Source organism: Amia ocellicauda, chromosome 7, assembly GCF_036373705.1.
Source record: "Amia ocellicauda isolate fAmiCal2 chromosome 7, fAmiCal2.hap1, whole genome shotgun sequence".
In the NCBI taxonomy this organism is placed as follows: Eukaryota; Metazoa; Chordata; class Actinopteri; order Amiiformes; family Amiidae; genus Amia; species Amia ocellicauda.
Window position 1 is genome coordinate 17,702,965 of NC_089856.1, and position 18,388 is coordinate 17,721,352.

Below are 18,388 nucleotides of genomic sequence, written 5' to 3' on the forward strand. Positions count from 1 at the left end.
TTCTCTCCTCTGGGCCGTCACCAAAAAAAACATACACGTTTCTTAAAGGGGAGGTAGCTCAGCACTGCTTATACGGAAATGGCCGTAACTAGGCTCATTCGAAAGCTAGAGACCTGCGGTTTTCGGGAGTGGCAGCCTTGAGCACCTATGGGTGACAAGATTAGAGTAATATGACGTAGAATGCTCGGCCCACCCCCGGGACGATTTGCAAAGGGCAAATCCAAAATAGATTTAAACTCCAAAAACCCGGGCATGGAATTTTCTGCCCTCCTTGTCCCTGTCCACAACGGGTATAAGACAAAGAACTAGAGCTGTGTCCGAAACCGCCCCATATCCACTACATAGTGCACTATTTCGGGTGTCGGCCATTTTGTAGTGGTGTCCGAATTCATTCCCTACATCTTGTTCCCTACATTTGTTCACTCATTCTTAACCACAATGCAATCTGATTTCGATGGTACATACGATGTACACTCTCCGACCCCTATGTCCCAGAATCCAACGCGGAGATGGCGGCAGACTGCAAAAATAAATTGCAAATGGCAGATGGTGTGAAGTATAGAGTGAATGGCAGAAAAATAACCAAGGAAAACTGCCAAAGAGATACAAACTGAACTGAAGGTGAAGCTACGTCAGTTTCTGATCGCACCACCCATCACATTTGGGAAAGTGGCCTCCATGGAAGAAGACCCAGGAGGACTCCACTTTTGAAAGAAAAACATAAAAAAGCAAGACTGGAATTTGCTAAAATGCAGATTGACAACCAACAATCCTTCTGGGAGAATGTCCTTTGGACAGATGAGTCAAAACTGGAGCTTTTTGGCAAGTCACATCAGCTCTATGTTCGCAGACGAAAAAATTAAGCTTTCAAAGAAAAGAACACCATACCTACAGTGAAACATGGAGGAGGCTTGGTTATGTTTTGGGGCTGCTTTGCTGCGCCTGGCACAGGGTGCCTTGAATCTGTGCAGGGCACAATGAAGGCACTCTGGAGCGAAACGTACTGCCCAGTGTCAGAAATCTCAGTCACAGGTCATGGGTCCTCCAACAGGATAATGACCCAACACACACAGTTAAAGCATCCAAGAATGGATAAGAACAAAACATTGGACTGTTCTGAAGTTGCCTTCTATGAGTCCTGATCTGAATCCTATCAAACATCTATGGAAAGGGCTGAAACTTGCAGTCTAGAGAAGGTACACATCAAACCTGAGACAGCTGGAACAGTTTGCTCAGGAAGAGTTGGTCAAACTACCTGTTAACAGGTGCAGAAGTCTCATTGAGAGCTACAGAAAACATTTGATTGCAGTAATTGCCTCTAAAGGTTGTGCAACAAAATATTAGGTTGAGGGTGCCATCATTTTTGTCCATGCCATTTTCATTTGTTTTAATATTTACAATATTATGTTGAAAAACAAAATCAAAAGCAAAGTCTGATTTCTATTAAATATGGCATAAACAATTGGTGGATGCCAATTACTTTTGTCAGTTTCAAGTTATTTCAGAGGAAATTGTGCATTCTTCGTTTTTTGTGGAGGGGTACCAACAAATTTGAGCATGCCTTTATGTATGGTTTTCCTAGCCTGAGCTGCAACAACAAATCCCAACCCAGGATTCGATAGGTTCTGAAGGTGTGAACCCAACACTCTCTGGATACCCACATTTCTCTAGCCACAATCAAAAGAAGCGATCACATCTTATTTAACACTTAAAGGAATAGATTTCCTGTCTTTTGAATCACTGTTAACATGTTTGTAGTCATGATACCTATATTTCACTTTATGATTAAGGCAATACAAATAGATTATAATATATCCCAGAGATGCTTCTGGGAATTATAATTTGGCAATGGCCATAACGAACTGAAAGAAGTTTGCAGTCTTGGAGCATGCATTGCTTCATGCTCCTGAATGTATTGCTTCACACTGCTGGGAGTTGTGTACATATGTTGGTGCACGTTATTGGAATAATAGTATAAGATAGTAAAATATAAATGGTGTTAAATACATTGATAGTATAGAAATGGAGCATGATGCAAAAAAATATGTTAAAAAAATGGAAGATGTGAAAGGCAAGGCAATACGTCTTATTTGCTAAGAATCTATTGTGGTAATGAATTAGTATAATGTAAATGTGCAACTACACCTAGTAAGGGATTAATAGGGGAAAGGTGGTGTGGTGGGGAGGAACACATAGAGGAGATAAAAGGTAGGAGGAGGCAAAAGGACAGTGTTTTCAGTCTCAATTCTCTGTGTATATCGCTGTTTGAGCAATTAATAAAAACTGTTCTACAATGAGTTGGTCCTATTCCTTGGAAAACCTGACAAATGTTACACTGGTATCAGGGGCGTGGGATGCCAGGATCCTCCTTCCACATCCTGATGAGCTCCAAGAAGTGAAAGGTGGACCGGGAATCCAGACCACAATGCCAGAGCACAAAGGAGTAAAAAGCACAGCGGCACCATGTTGATAGACCCCGCTGAGACAGAAACCTTCCACTAACGATGGACTAATCTAGTTGGGAGTTTTACATCACTCAATTCGAGATTGCCAGTAAACTCAACAGTTGGATTGTGGAAGATAAAGGGTCACATTTAGCACTGAGTCTTAGAGGGGAGGCAAAGAAGATCCGAGCCATGAGGACCGCAGAAAGCCACTGTGACTTTAAAGAGCTCTGCCAGGCTGTCTCACTGAGATATTAGCCATTGCTGAAGTGCAGTTCAGAGGGAAGAGGCTCTCATGCCTTTTAACAGTTACAAAAACAGATGGTGACGGAGTAGTTTATTGATGGACTAGAAAACACAAAGTTGTTTGTGAAAACAAATGTTGTGTCTGCCGTTTGTGAACGCTGCCACTCACACGGAAAGTGAAGCAACCACTAACGTACTGAGGAGTGACACGGTGAACAGGAAATGTGTCAATGAGGTCAATGCTTTCCCTATGAGAACAAGATAATGTGAATCAGACTGCATTATTCCCCATGTAGAGACATTTATGTAATAATGTGAGAGATGTGAGTTTCTGCAACACAATGTTGGTCATGGGGGAGCAGCCATAAGAAGAGTGGACAGGCTGAACTACAGAAGAAAGACAAAGACATTGCACCTCTTTTAAGTTGGAAGAAAGAGGCCAAAGGCCTAGATGGGAAGAAGTCTCACAATACAAAGCCCTAGTAAAGGCATGGTAGACACCAGTGGGAGCTCACACTATTTGGCAGGCAGTACCACCCACTGCTATTCAGCCCTCCATTTTAAGAGTTGCACACAACCTACATAGAGCAGGGCACAAAATCCATCAGTTTGCATGCCAACACACGCAGTCAAACCGTCAGAAACCCCAGAATGATGTGCATACCAGGGAAACTCACATTGAGCCAGGTGGGTCTTCCTGCCATCCAAGAGCCTCACCAGTTCTTGTACTGTGTTTGAAAGGATCTCTGATGTAGTGTATGGGTACAGCTGACAAGAAGGTGGTGGCGGATCATACTGCTTCAGGATTGGCTGGCACCATACCACCTGAAGGAGGTGGTGGAGAACGACACCCAAGGGCCCCTGTCCACCATTTTTCAGGGGCTGGATATCTCTGTTTCCCCAGGAGCTGCCACAACAAATAATTTCTCACAAATAATTTCTGGATTCAAAATCTGGAGATGTGAAACATCATTAAGAATTTAATTTAATCTTAAACAACTATTTGACCTTCATGTGAAAATAACAGATTTCCTAGCAGACTTATTCAAAATAAAAAAAGGCTGTCTGACATTGTGTTCCTTGTAAACATTGCCATCAATCTTTGAAACCACTTTTCCTGGTGAGGGTTGTGGGGGAGCTGATCCCAGCACACAAGGCAGGAATATACCCAGGACAGGACACCAGTCCATCACTGGGCAACACACACAGACAATTTAGAGAGACCAATCAACCTAACCTGCATATCTAAGGACAGGGGGAGGAAACCAGAGTGCCTGAAGAAAACCCACATGGAAAACATGCAAGCTCCATGCATACAGGCCCCCCTCAAAGTGGGACTTGAACCCAGGACCTCAGAGATGTGTTGCTGTGCTGCTGTGTTGCTGTGCTGCTGTGTTGCTGTGCTGCTGTGTTGCTGTGCTGCTGTGTTGCTGTGCTGCTGTGTTGCTGTGCTGCTGTGTTGCTGTGCTGCTGTGTTGCTGTGCTGCTGTGTTGCTGTGCTGCTGTGTTGCTGTGCTGCTGTGTTGCTGTGCTGCTGTGTTGCTGTGCTGCTGTGTTGCTGTGCTGCTGTGTTGCTGTGCTGCTGTGTTGCTGTGCTGCTGTGCTGCTGTGTTGCTGTGCTGCTGTTGCTGTGCTGCTGTGTTGCTGTGCTGCTGTGTTGCTGTGCTGCTGTGTTGCTGTGCTGCTGTGTTGCTGTGCTGCTGTGCTGCTGTGCTGCTGTGTTGCTGTGTTGCTATGCTGCTGTGTTGCTGTGCTGCTGTGTTGCTGTGCCACTGTAAACAATACCATTCTGCTTAAATAGCAGAATCTGCAATTGCAAGGAAGAGGGAAACTCATCTACCAAATATTAGATAGCATTAAAGCTTTTCAATTGACACTTTAGATATGAAAATACTGCCCAGCACCTGGCACCGTTTTCTACTTCCCAAGCCTAAAAGAAGTAAACTACACAGAGTGTGCTTGCATTCATTACAGGTCTATTGTCCTTTTTAAAGATATTTGGGCTAGGGGAATACAACTATTTTCATATCCATTTTCTTATATATATATATATATATATATATATATATATATATATATATATATATACACTCACCTAAAGGATTATTAGGAACACCTGTTCAATTTCTCATTAATGCAATTATCTAACCAACCAATCACATGGCAGTTGCTTCAATGCATTTAGGGGTGTGGTCCTGGTCAAGACAATCTCCTGAACTCCAAACTGAATGTCTGAATGGGAAAGAAAGGTGATTTAAGCAATTTTGAGCGCGGCATGGTTGTTGGTGCCAGACGGGCCGGTCTGAGTATTTCACAATCTGCTCAGTTACTGGGATTTTCACGCACAACCATTTCTAGGGTTTACAAAGAATGGTGTGAAAAGGGAAAAACATCCAGTATGCGGCAGTCCTGTGGGCGGAAATGCCTTGTTGATGCTAGAGGTCAGAGGAGAATGGGCCGACTGATTCAAGCTGATAGAAGAGCAACTTTGACTGAAATAACCACTCGTTACAACCGAGGTATGCAGCAAAGCATTTGTGAAGCCACAACACGTACAACCTTGAGGCGGATGGGCTACAACAGCAGAAGACCCCACCGGGTACCACTCATCTCCACTACAAATAGGAAAAAGAGGCTACAATTTGCACAAGCTCACCAAAATTGGACAGTTGAAGACTGGAAAAATGTTGCCTGGTCTGATGAGTCTCGATTTCTGTTGAGACATTCAGATGGTAGAGTCAGAATTTGGCGTAAACAGAATGAGAACATGGATCCATCATGCCTTGTTACCACTGTGCAGGCTGCTGGTGGTGGTGTAATGGTGTGGGGGATGTTTTCTTGGCACACTTTAGGCCCCTTAGTGCCAATTGGGCATCGTTTAAATGCCACGGCCTACCTGAGCATTGTTTCTGACCATGTCCATCCCTTTATGACCACCATGTACCCATCCTCTGATGGCTACTTCCAGCAGGATAATGCACCATGTCACAAAGGTCGAATCATTTCAAATTGGTTTCTTGAACATGACAATGAGTTCACTGTACTAAACTGGCCCCCACAGTAACCAGATCTCAACCCAATAAAGCATCTTTGGGATGTGGTGGAACGGGAGCTTCGTGCCCTGGATGTGCATCCCACAAATCTCCATCAACTGCAAGATGCTATCCTATCAATATGGGCCAACATTTCTAAAGAATGCTTTCAGCACCTTGTTGAATCAATGCCACGTAGAATTAAGGCAGTTCTGAAGGTGAAAGGGGGTCAAACACAGTATTAGTATGGTGTTCCTAATAATCCTTTAGGTGAGTGTATAGTAAATGCATGCATTTTAGGCGTATATATATATGTTACCTATATACCGCACATATCCATATACTTAATTAAATATTCCTAGTGTGCTAAAAACATATTGTGGAACATATTTTTATACTTACTTATATGATAGAGACCCCCTGCTCCAGTTCCAGGCCGGCTCCAGCAGCCCCAGCTTCAGCTCCGGAGCAGCTCTGGTTCAGCTCCACACTGCTGCTCCAGCTCTGGCTGCTTTTAACCAGCTCCAGCTATTATTTATAATGTTTCCTTTTTACGTCTTTTATGTACAGTTGAACAAAACCAAAATATTAATGACAAACATCTGTTTAGCCATTCAAACATGAAAAAGTAGAACATTGTAATGTCTGTGGCAATTAGGGTTGCAAGCCGACCAGTATTTTTCTGGCCTGTCCGGTATTTTTATACTACAAAGCCAACAATATGTGGACACCCCTTCTAATTAGTGGATTTGGCTATTTCAGCCACACCCATTGCTGACAGTTGTATACAGTGTCTTTCAAAAGTATTCACCCCCCTTGGACTTTTCCACATTTCATTGCGTTACAACATGAAATCAGAATGGATTTAATCAGGAGTTTTTGCCACTGATCAACACCGAAAATTTGTCAAAGTGAAAAATACGATCTGCATTTTTTTCTAAATTAATTACAAATACAGAAGAGAAAATAATTGAATGAATAAGTAATCACCCCTTCAGTCAATATTTGGTAGAGGCACATTTGGCAGCAATTACAGCCATGAGTCTATGTGTATAAGTCTCTACCAGCTTTGCACATCTGGACACAGCAATGTTTGCCAATTAATCTTTGCAAAATTCCTCAAGCTCCATCAAGTTGGTGAACAGCAATGTTCAACTCTTTCCACATATTCTCAACTGGATTGAGGTCTAGGCTTTGACTGGGCCACTCCAGGACACTGACCTTTTCACTTTTAACCCACTCCAGTGTGGCTTTGGCTGTGTTTGGGGTTATTGCCCTGCTGGAAGATTAATCTTCTCCCAAGTCCCAGGTCTCTTGCAGACTTCAGCAGGTTTTTTTACTGGATTTCTCTGTACTTTGCTGCATCCATTTTGCGTAATGCTGCCACCAGCATGCTTCACGGTAGGGATGGTGTTCTCAGGATGATGTGTGGTGTTAGGCTTGCACCAAATGTCGTGCTTAGCGTTGAGGCCAAAAAGCTCTATTTTGGTCTCATCAGACCATGGAATTTTCCTCTACTTGGTCTCAGAGTTTCCCACATGCCATATACACTAATTAGAAGGGGTGTCCACATACTGTTGGCCATGTAGTGTACAAATACCGTACAGTCCACTAAACTACTGGCTGGCTGGGAACCCTAATATGCCACAGACATCTTTACAATCTTCTATTTTTTCATGTTTGAATGGTTAAACATATGTTTGTTATTAATATTTTGTTTTTGTTAAACAGTTATTTACATAAAAGAAGTAAAAAATGAAATGTTATAAATAGTGATTGCATCATAGTTTGCATTGTTTTTTGTGGCTCCGGAGCTGGTTAAAAGCAGCTGATGCAGCAGTGTTGAGCTGCACCGGAGCTGGAGCTGAATCTCTAGAGCCAGCAAACCCGGAGCACTGCCAACCCTAACCTGAGTGCCCCCCCTAGATTTTGTTTATCTAAATAAATACTTAAATGAATGCTAAATCTTTATTTTTGAAAAATAAATATTTATTGTTTGATTAAATATTTAACTAAATCCTGTTCACATAAGAAATATATAGTTTTTAAATATATATTTAAATTTAGACTAAATATTTATGTTAAATATAAATGTTAAATATAAATGTTAAATGTGGAGTTTGCAAAATAAATATATAGCTAACATGCAAATTAAGCCCCGCCCCTCTTGTCAGTCAGCCTCTCACAGCAGTGGGGGTGTGGCGTGATCCCTTAAATGGTGGTAGTGTACTGCAGTGATAGCGAGTGCGATGTATAATTTGTTCTGTTATTAAGAAAAGAGATCCTGTCCGCACACAGCACTGAAAGGAAACAAAGTCAGACATTTATTTCTTTGTAGAATCAGGTCTTAAAGGCGCAAGAGAAAAAGCAGGAAATGTTTCAGCTTCATCAGTGCTTAGCTAGCGCAGCTCACAAAGCCCAGTTTTTCTGTTATGAAATGAACTTTGGGGAAATTAAAAACATGTTGAAACTTCATAAATGCATATCTTATGATGCATTCTAAATTAAACTTGTCTGAATCTCATGATCTTTCATACAATAAGTGTTTTATACATAAGTATCCCACAATACATCTGGCTCCACTGACCACATCACGGAAACACAATCAGACAATTTGATGTCCCGTCGATGCACTGAAACAGCTCCCATTACATGGGTTACTGAAGCCCCGCCCACTGCTGTGAGAGGCTGACCGGCACCAGAGGGGTGGGACTGTATTTGCATGTTAGCTATATATTTATTTTGCAAACTCCACATTTAACATTTATATTTATATTTAACATTTATATTTATATTTATATTTATATTTAACATTTAGATTTAACTTTTACATTTAACATTTATATTTATATTTTACATTTACATTTAACATTTATATTTAGACTAAATATTTATTTAAAAACTATATATTTATTTTGTCAGAGATTTAGGATTTAGTTAAATATATAATCAAATGAGATTTAGCATTTAAGTATTTATTTAAATAAACAAAATATTTATAAATGTGGGAAAAACAGCTTAAGTATTTACTAAATGTGGGAAAGTTAAATGTGTAAAAAAAGACACTTGAAAAAAAGTGTGCACTATTTTACATTTAGTGACCCATAAACTACACTAGCTTAGGTTTAACATGCATCCAGTTTTTACAAGACAATTCGGTCTCTCTTTCGATCCCTCTTTTTCGGCCCTTTAATCTCCATCTGGACGGATTTTTAAAATATCTAACTATGTCCGGGACTTGCCTTGCTCTTCCTTTTTCTAACACTGAACTACAGTTCCCGACGTGCGTGTTTAAGCCTTCTGCTCCGGCAGCAATACAATGAATAAATGAATTATGTGTAAGGTGATAGTGTTTGCTTATGTCAAGCTTTTTTGAACAACTATTGGTTGTTAATAAATTACTGACATCTGTAAAGACTTCAACAACCAATCAGGAAGGTTTTATTCTTTGGGGGGCGTTATCAATTTACAAAAGGAAAAGTTAGGTTGAGATGTGAAGGGAGAATGTGAGTTAAAGGGAAGAATTGACATGGCAGCGAAAAGTCATGATTGTTCAGACATTAATGCATTGCATTGTTTGCATTTAAATATTTTGTTGAGGTCATAATGCTGTTAATATTATTATTATTATTATTATTTTTATTTCTTGGCAGATGCCCTTATCCAGGGTTATATACACCTCCAGCCCCCCACTGCCACCCCCACCTTTTAGAGTGTCCTCTTTATTGAAAGTTCAGATGAGATAACAATTATTACCATAACTCCGGTTCCCTGAAAATGAAAGACAGCCATTACCGAATGGGAAGAGCCTTCTGACCGCCAATCAGTGAAGCTTGTACCAAAGCCACCCAATAGAGGCCCTGCTGACAGGAAGGAAGACCCACCCATGGCATCTTTGAAAAGTCCATTCCTGCTAGTTGCAGCCTGCCATTTCTTCATCATAAGGATCGTCTTGCCGAGTGACCCCTGGTAATGGCTGTCTTTCTTTTTCAGGGAGCCAGGGTTATGGTAATAACATATCATTCCCTTTCAAATCGAAAGACAGCCATTACCGAATGGGAAGGCTATACCAGAGCTGTCATGAGTCCCGACACCAGAATTCAGCCCCAATTCCATTATAGCAAGCACAACAACGCCTCATGGCACCTGAGGGCAAGCCGCTTGTAGTATCTGAGTGCCAAGTGTAGGGCGCAGCCGATCCACTACATTGATGTGGTAGAATCTTGTGAATGTCTGATGACTAGACCAGGCTGCAGCATTACACAAGTCTTCAAGTGAGGCACCATGAAAGAGCCCATGTCATGGCCTGTCCCCTTGTAGAGTGCACTGAGATGTGATCAGGCATGGGAACATTAGCAGTATCATAGGTGAGACGGATGGTGTCCACCATCCAGTGTGCCAGTCATTGTTTAGAAACAGCCCGCCCTCTGGTGGTAGAACCGTAGCAGACAAACAGCTGGTCAGATCTGCGATACTGTGAAGTTCTTTCTATGTAGCACTTCAGGGCTCTGACAGGACAGAATGTGCCTCCTTGAGCGAGAGCAATGGAGCTCTGCTGAGTCCTTATAGAAGTCCCAGGCTGGAATTGTCTTTTACTTGTGGTCTCAATCATCTTGTATCCTTCAGGAATTGGTTCACCAGGAAGTGGGCTCCTGGGCAGACATTGTCAATCTTATCATGGCAATCTTATCGTGGATGCAGACTTCCTTCCATCAAGCAGCTGCTGTAGGAAGCACAAAATTGCTGACATGGGGCACAACACCAGATCCACATGTCTGGCTAGGCAACAGTTTTGGAAGGCAGACCACTTATAAGTATATTGAGCCCTGGTAGAGGGGGCTCTGGACGATTGTAGCATCTCCACGAAGTTGCTTGGCAGTCCCATTGACATTTACCTGCACCTTTCAGGGGCCAAACCCACAGCTGCATCTGCGCTGGGTTGGAGTGCCACAGAAGTCCGTCCACTTGACTAAGTCCTTGTGTAGCTGAAGCTGCCAGGGTTCTGCAGTGAGCATCTGCATCAGGGTTGCGAACCATAATTGTCTCTGCCACTGGGGGGCGATCAGGAGTACATGAGCTCCTTCCTGGCGAATCCTCTCCAGTGTCAGTGGAAGAAGCAGTAGTGGGGGGAAGGTGTACAGCAGTTCCTAGTGCCAAGGGTGAGTGAAGATGTCCACCCCCAGGGGACCCCCTTCTGCTTCCAGGGAATACCACAGTGGGCACTGAGTCATTTGCTGAGTAGCAAAGAGGTCGACTCCAGCTCATCCCTGCTTCTCCCAGATGTGCTCCACAGCTTGAGGTTTCAGCCTCCACTATGAGCTATTTGTCCCTCCCCGAGAAAGGTGTGCCGAATACAGCAGCGGACACCCTGTCAGGTGTATTGCCTTTATTGAGTGGCGATGCTCTTGGGCCCACAAGAGAAGATTGCATGCTGCACAATGCAGTCTGGGTGAGCGTGGGCCCCCCTGGTGGTTGATGTAGGCTACCACTATCATGTTGTCTGTTCAAACAAAACATGGTAGTATGACGGGATGTGCTGAAAGTGGTGCAGTGCCAGTGACACTGCTTGTAGCTCCTGTGCATTGATGTGAGCGGCTGGCCAGAGGAGGCTCCACATCCCTTGCACTCCAGACAGTTCCCCAACCGGCTCTGGAGGTGTCTGTGGTGATGACTTTCCTTCTGTGGCTGCGGCCGAGGGGGGATCCGAGGTGTAAATTGCTATAGTCCTGCCACCAGGCCAGTGCCCTCTAGCATGCTGTTGGCAGTGTCTGTGTCTTGCTGGGTGCAGCTTGTAGGCATTTACCCAGCTTTGTAGGGGACGCATTGTCATGAGTCTGAGAATGGGTCTGAAGCCTCCATCCTTCTTTGGCATTAGGACATATCCCGAGTAGCCTCCTCTCTGTCCACTAGTCATATCTCTCCTTTCTCCCTCATTGCTGCAATTTCCATTGACAGGTCTTTTGCCCTTTCCAGGCATCCGACAGTAGTGGTCAGCACTCCCCTGAAGGGGGGAGGGCCAGAGTGGAATTGGAGGGTGTATCCTTGAGTCATCGTCATTCACACCCAGGAGTCCTGGGTGCAGGCTTGCCATTGGTCGAGTCCCGTGTGTCTGTTCGTTGTGGTTGGGTTTGGGGATGGCGACCATGCTCCTTCAGGGATGATACCCCTGTGACTTGGCAGGTGGAGGTGCATGTTTCACCTCTCCCCTTGGGCCTCCAGCCAGAGAGTTTGTTGCAGTTGCCCCCTGTGGGGCGCTGCCAGCCTGTGGTTATAGGGGTTTTCTGACCTCTCTGGTCCACTGCTTGCACTAGGTGTGCTGAGGGTAAGGCCAGTGGCGTGGGCTGTCTCCTGGACTGCTAGAAGTCCGCATATTTTTAGTTCGTCTACTTGGCCTTGGCTGACCTCTGAATTTTCGCCTGATTTTACTGTTGTCATATTTTTACTTCTAACTCTGTAACTACAAGGACTAAAGGCAAGTAACTTATATGGAAACAATCAGCACAAACTGTAGATTCAGAAAATAACAAATAATTGTGTTTGCCCCACCAAAGTACAGAAATCAAGAAAGTGAAGAAAAACAAAAACGCTTATAAGAAAAAAAATGAATTTATTGTCAATATAACACTTTTTTTTGTGTTCTCCAGGCAGACTTTTGAAACTGAACAGTGAAACTTCAAAGTCTTATGAACTTCTGTAAAAAATAAAACTTAAATCTGACCTCCAGAACAGAATTCACAGCCTTTTTTTAGACTACCAACAACCGGAATAACTATATACAAGTAAAAAAGAATACTAAACAGGGAAACAGAATTCCAAACATCTGGCTTTTGAATATTGTCACTTTAGGCATTACATAGACACATGCTATTCTTTAAAACAGCTCCTGTCTATGTTAATGCAGTAACTCATCCCAGCCAGCACACTGCCGTGGTGTTTTATTCTTGCACAGAGGACACTGTCAGTGGCTATCATAGTACTGTAAACAGACTCAGCATCTATGATTTGTTTTTGACAGGTAAGGTGTTTTATTTTTTGTGTCAGATTCCATTTTTCTACTTTGTATTTGATTATCTTTCAAGTTGGAAGCACTGCCCAAGGGGGAGGGGTTTGTGCGCACTTCCGCGGGAACCCGATCGAAACATCACTCTATCAAAGCTGCCATTGGCCCCTGCGCTCGTCATTCAGAACAGGTCCCTTCCCACTTCCTGTTCTATAAAACGTGATGTCAGCGCAGGTTCGTCTCTCTTTTGCCTCTTCGCTTGACTCAGGAACGTAAGCTCTCTGTGTCTCTGTTTGTAATAAACATTCAAACTGCGTATTTCGGCTGGCTGGCTCACTTCAGTGTTGTTCACCACCGTTTTCGCTACACATCGTCTCTGTCTTGTGTGTGTTTAGTTATTATTGATAGCTAATCCCGATTCTGTCCCGTCCGCGCACCGGAGGTCCGGCTGCGCTTTCGGTTTCAGTTTCGTTCACAAGAAGAGCCTTTTAAAAATAATAGTCGTGGTTATATAGTGCTATATATATTCCGACTGCTTGCAGTGTTGGTTTTTTGTCCACAGGGCTTTTTCCTCCACAGCAGGAGCGCTAGCAGCGGCAGTAAAATCCGTGGCCCGGCTGCCCGGCCGGAGCCGCGGTGTGTCGTAAGAGATCTCGCCCGCGTGAGGTGCACCTCCGACGGCTTGCGCCCGCACTACAGCCCGCAGTTCGCCGAGAACGAGCACTGCTAGCCCTCCCGGTGTGTGCGTGCGTGCCTCGGTTTTAGATCCCGCTACGGCTGGTGGTCTACTACCCTCGGCCCCGCCGACCCCGGACTGTGCGTCACCTGGTGTCCCCGAAAACCCCGGCACACACGGTGTGGTTAAGCCTATGGGCCTACGCGGTGCTTGTATTCCAGCACCTGGTGTTGGCTATACACAGTGTTCAGTCCGGCAACAGCAAGGTTGCGTGTTGTTGGTGTCGCAGCTCCCCCGTGTATATAAACGTTGCCGGGTGGAGATGCACTTACAGCGGCGGGCCCGCTAGGCGCTCCACTTGTTGCAGAGGCGTTCCAGTTGTTGTGTGCAAACACTGATCGGTGCCTCTGCTGCACGTTTCCCTGTGCACGCGCGTGTGCGCACAGCGCTCGGTGATGAGCTCCTCTTGCCCCCGCCCAGCCACGCGCGCCCCCCACGCGTGTGCACGTGAATGACAAGGAAGAGAGCGGTGGAGCGACGCCCTCGGGCTCCCTCCCCCTCTTCCGAGTCTTCACTGGCTTCCTCTCCACCACGTCATCGGCGAAGGAGGTCAGGCTCAGAACTTGAGGCGGAGCTCATGGAGGAGGAGCTGGTCGCTTCCACCCCTCCTCCTCCGTTGAGCGTGGACACCCCTCCTGCTCCCACGGGACAGGACAGGGAGTTCTGGGCAGTTATTCAGAGGGCTGTGGAGTCTCTTCAGCTCCCCTGGCCCTCTGAACCTGCCCCGCCGTCAGCGGCCCACACGAGCCCTCCCGCTGCTGCCTGACCTCCTTGATGAGCTGAGGGCCACCTGGGATCATCCGGCAACAGCCCCTGCCCTAGCCAGGAGAGGGGAGGCTTATGCCAGGACCCAGGGTGCGGCAGAAGCGGGCTTGGTGGATTTTCCCCGGGTTAATTATCTCGGAGATAGCGGCGGCGGCGAATCAGCTGGTCACAGTGATGCGCCAGGGGGCAAGGGCGACAGGGCGATCCTTGGCAGCCATTGTGGTGGTGCGCCGCCAGCTTTGGCTGTCTCAGGCACGGCGGGTCCCTGAGGCAGACAGGACTCGCCTCATGGACGCCCCTATTTCGCCGGGCTTTACTTTTGGCCCCTCTGTGGAGGAGATGCTCTCGCGCACCCTCCAGGAGAGGGAGCATTCCCTGCAGCTGGCCCGAGTGTACCCGGTGGCACCTCAGGCTCAGCAATGCAGGCCGTCTGCGGCAGCTCGCCGGCGGGGAGGCCCCCCGACCGCAGCTCCCAGGCCACAGCCCAGGCCACAGGCCGGATCACAACCTAGGTCACAGCCCCGCCCACATGCCGATCTCCGCCAGCGTCTCACTGGCAGGCAGGCGCCCCCCCAGGCTCGTCGCCCTGGCCCCCGGCAGCCCAGGGCAGCTTGTGGTAGGAGGGGACCCGGTCCAACCCCGCCTCCTCCACCACCCGAGCCCTGTCCCTGAGGCGTTCCAGCAGCCTCTGGCCCACCTTTACACCCCCCAGCAACTCTCCAATTGGCAACACTGCAACCAAGACTCTTGGGTGCTCCAAATTATATCAGTTGGCTACTCCCTGCAATTTCAAACACGTCCACCCCCCTTCCAGGGCGTGGTGTGGATGCGAGCGAGGGACCCGTTGCAGTGTGCGGCACTTCACGTCGAAATCGCCGCTCTCCTAGAGAAGCGAGCAATCCGCGAAGTACCCCCACCTGGGCAGCACGAGGGATTTTATTCCCCATACTTCCTTGTGCCCAAGAAAGATGGCGGTTTCCGCCCCATCTTGGATCTGAGGCGCCTGAACCGCCACCTCAAGGTGCTGCACTTCAAGATGCTCAACCTGCGCACCATGTCCCAGGCCATCAAGCCCGGCGACTGGTTCACCACGGTGGATCTGAAAGATGCTTACTTTCACATCCCCATTGCGCAGGCGCACAGGAAGTTTCTCCGCTTCGCCTTCGAGGGCCGAGCGTTCGAGTATGCTGTTCTCCCCTTCGGCCTGTCGCTAGCGCCACGCACTTTTTCCAAGTGCATGGACGTCATGCTATCCCCCTTGTGTTGGCAGGGGGTCCGCGTCCTCAATTATCTAGACGACTGACTGGTTTGTTCTCACTCGAGGGAGCAGGTTCGGATTCACACGGACCTGATTTTAGGCCGCCTCTCCGAATTGGGCCTTCGGGTCAATCGAGAGAAGAGCCGCCTGACGCCAACTCAGCAGGCACAGTTCCTCGGACTGCACCTCGATTCCGTTGCCATGCTCGCCACGCTGGCGCCAGAGAGAGTTGCCTCAATACACACGTGTCTCTCCCTCTTCCGACTGAGAGCTCGTGTCAGGGTGTCCCTTTGCCAGAGGCTGCTGGGCCTCCTAGCGGCTGCATCACAGACCCTCCCCCTCGGCCTCCTCCAGTTGAGGCCGTTGCAGTGGTGGATCAGGTCTCTCAGGATGCACCCTCGCCGCGATCGAGCATGCCGAGTCACAGTCACTCCGGCGTGCTGGAAGGCGCTCCGTTGGTGGTGGAGCCCTCACAATTTGACCCTCGGTGTGCCCCTGGTCCCAGTTTACCACCGAGCAGTCATGACAACAGACGCCTCCAAGCAGGGTTGGGGAGCAGTCTGCGACGGATGTGGAGTCCGAGGCAGGTGGACGGAGCCAGCACGGGCCCTCCATATCAACATCCTGGAGTTACAAGCAGTACTCCTTGGACTGTCTCATTTCCTGCCAGTCCTGCGGGACAGACACGTGCTGGTCCGGACAGACAACACAGCGGTGGTTGCCTATATCAACAGGCAAGGAGGTCTCCGGTCGCGCAGACTGTACTGTCTAGCACGCTGTCTGCTTCTGTGGGCGCAACCACGGTTCCGCTCCATCAGAGCAGTTCACCTCCCAGGCCCGTCCAACGCGGCGGCGGACCTCCTCTCTCGGGGAGGCCCCCCGGTCTCGGAATGGCGCCTCCACCCGCTTGTTGTACAACAACTGTGGAGCCGGTTCAGCAGGGCGGACGTGGATCTCTTTGCCTCGGCAGAGTCCACACACTGCCCACTATGGTTCTCTGTCCAAGACCGCTCAGGAACCCTAGGGATCGACATGCTAGCTCACAAGTGGCCGCGCTGTCTCCTTTACGCGTTCCCACCGTTCCCCCTTCTCCCGGTGGTCCTGGAGAAGGTCAGGAGAGAAAGAGCGACAGTTCTGCTGATAGCCCCGCGGTGACCAGATTCTGGTTCGCGGACCTGATCGCCCTCCTCCACGGAGAGCCTTGGCAGCTCCCAGTTAGAGCAGACTTGTTGTCCCAGGTGCAGGGCACGCTTTGGCACCCCAATCCGGGCCTCCTCCAGCTCTGGCCCTGGCTCCTGAGTGGGAGCGATTGATTGCCTGGGGTCTGTCAGATGTGGTAGTAGCCCTTATTCAGTCGGCGAGAGCTCCCTCTACGAGGTCGCAGTATTCCTACCGCTGGCGGAAGTTTAGCACCTGGTGCCAAGACGGTGGTCAAGACCCAATTAATTGCCCCACCGGGGTCATATTGCAATTTCTACAAGAGCTGTTGGACCAGGGCAAGTCCCCGTCCACGCTCAAAGTGTATCTGCCGGCCATCTCGACATGTCATGTTCGGATTGATGGCGAACCTCCTGGGTCTCATTTTCTGGCTGTGCAGTTTCTGAAGGGAGCTCGATGGTTACGGCCTCCTCGAACCCTTTCACTGCCCGCATGGCGCCTTGATGTAGTGCTGGACGCACTTTCCCAAGCCCCATTTGAGCGTGTCCGTTTTGCGGGAGATGGATCCAGGGACATGCTACGGCCTAACCCTCCTCCTGTGCTAGCAGTGGTGGGGGAGGTGGTGATAGTGGGTCATCTCTCTGGCCTTGGGCAAGCTGTCTCTGCCTGGTCCATGTGCTGTGGCTTCCTCTGCTGCTTGCAGACTCCCTGGAGGAGGCTGGGGAGGTGTTCCCTGCCCTACTGTGCCTAGTGGCTGAGGTAAAAGCAACACAAAACTTGCAGCCCCTGTGGGAGGGAGGGGGTTAATTTCCTGTCCCTGCCTGCTCATGGACTGTAGGTGGTTGGGGTGATTGACCTTAATTAATCAATCAACCCCAGCCACCTGCTTTATAAGGAGGCCTCAGCCTCTCATTAGGGGCTGAGAGTGTGGTATGGGAGCAAGCAAGTGGGTTTTTTGTGTACTTTTTGTTTTGTTGGATGTTTTGTTTTACTACAATTAATCTTTTGACCATCCTGTGTCTTTTGTTTGTTTTGTTTTGTCTGGTTGGCCTTCGTGCCCGTTTACTTGGTGTTTATTTAATAAAAGTCTTGTTTTTGTTACCTGCGGTCTGTCTCTGAGCCTTCATTCCCGGCTGCCCCACCACAGTCCCCTTCACCCCGAAGAGCCGGCTGTGCATGGTCAGTGCCCAGGCATCTGACGCACTGATCATGCCTGTCATCAGATGGCAGTTTTGCCCGACACCATCTGTATTGGTGAAATGCCCCTTTTGGATTCATTGCCAAGCTTTGCAGGAGTGCTTCCCTGTGCTCCTCGCTCCTCTCAGGTGATCCCATGGGCATTTTGACGGCGTCGGGGGCATGGTCAATTTCGGGCATGTCAACGTCAAATATTCGGTCAATGTTGAGCATTGAAAGGCTCTGTCAAGCTTCAAGAAGTTGTCGAAGTCCAGGTGGTCGACATTGAGGTGGTCAATGTTGAGAGGTTTTCTGGAATCACCCACGGTTCTCCTATGGAAGCCTCAGGAACTTTCGGTCACATGCCCTAAAATGGTGATACAGAAAAGGTGATTACAATATAGTAGATCTCGGAGAGGGGCAGCTGCCAGCTCTACACACAAGACTCCCTACTGTATTACTCACCTCAACTCCGAGGAGACAGGGAGCACACTTCTCCTGCTTAGTAAATGCGGAAGTGCAGTTCTCTAAGCAGCTCTCACCATGGCAGTGAAGAAGAAATGGCAGGCTGCA

General features: G+C 47.7%; 1 protein-coding gene and 1 pseudogene across 1 annotated transcript in view; one reads left to right on the plus strand and one right to left on the minus strand.

Moving 5' to 3' along the window:
• Positions 1 to 18,388, minus strand: part of pax10 (paired box 10) — a 103,048-nt gene that overhangs the window by 56,809 nt on the left and 27,851 nt on the right. The gene's annotated exons all lie outside the window — the stretch shown is intronic.
• On the plus strand, positions 14,299 to 16,794 carry LOC136753841 (uncharacterized; annotated as a pseudogene).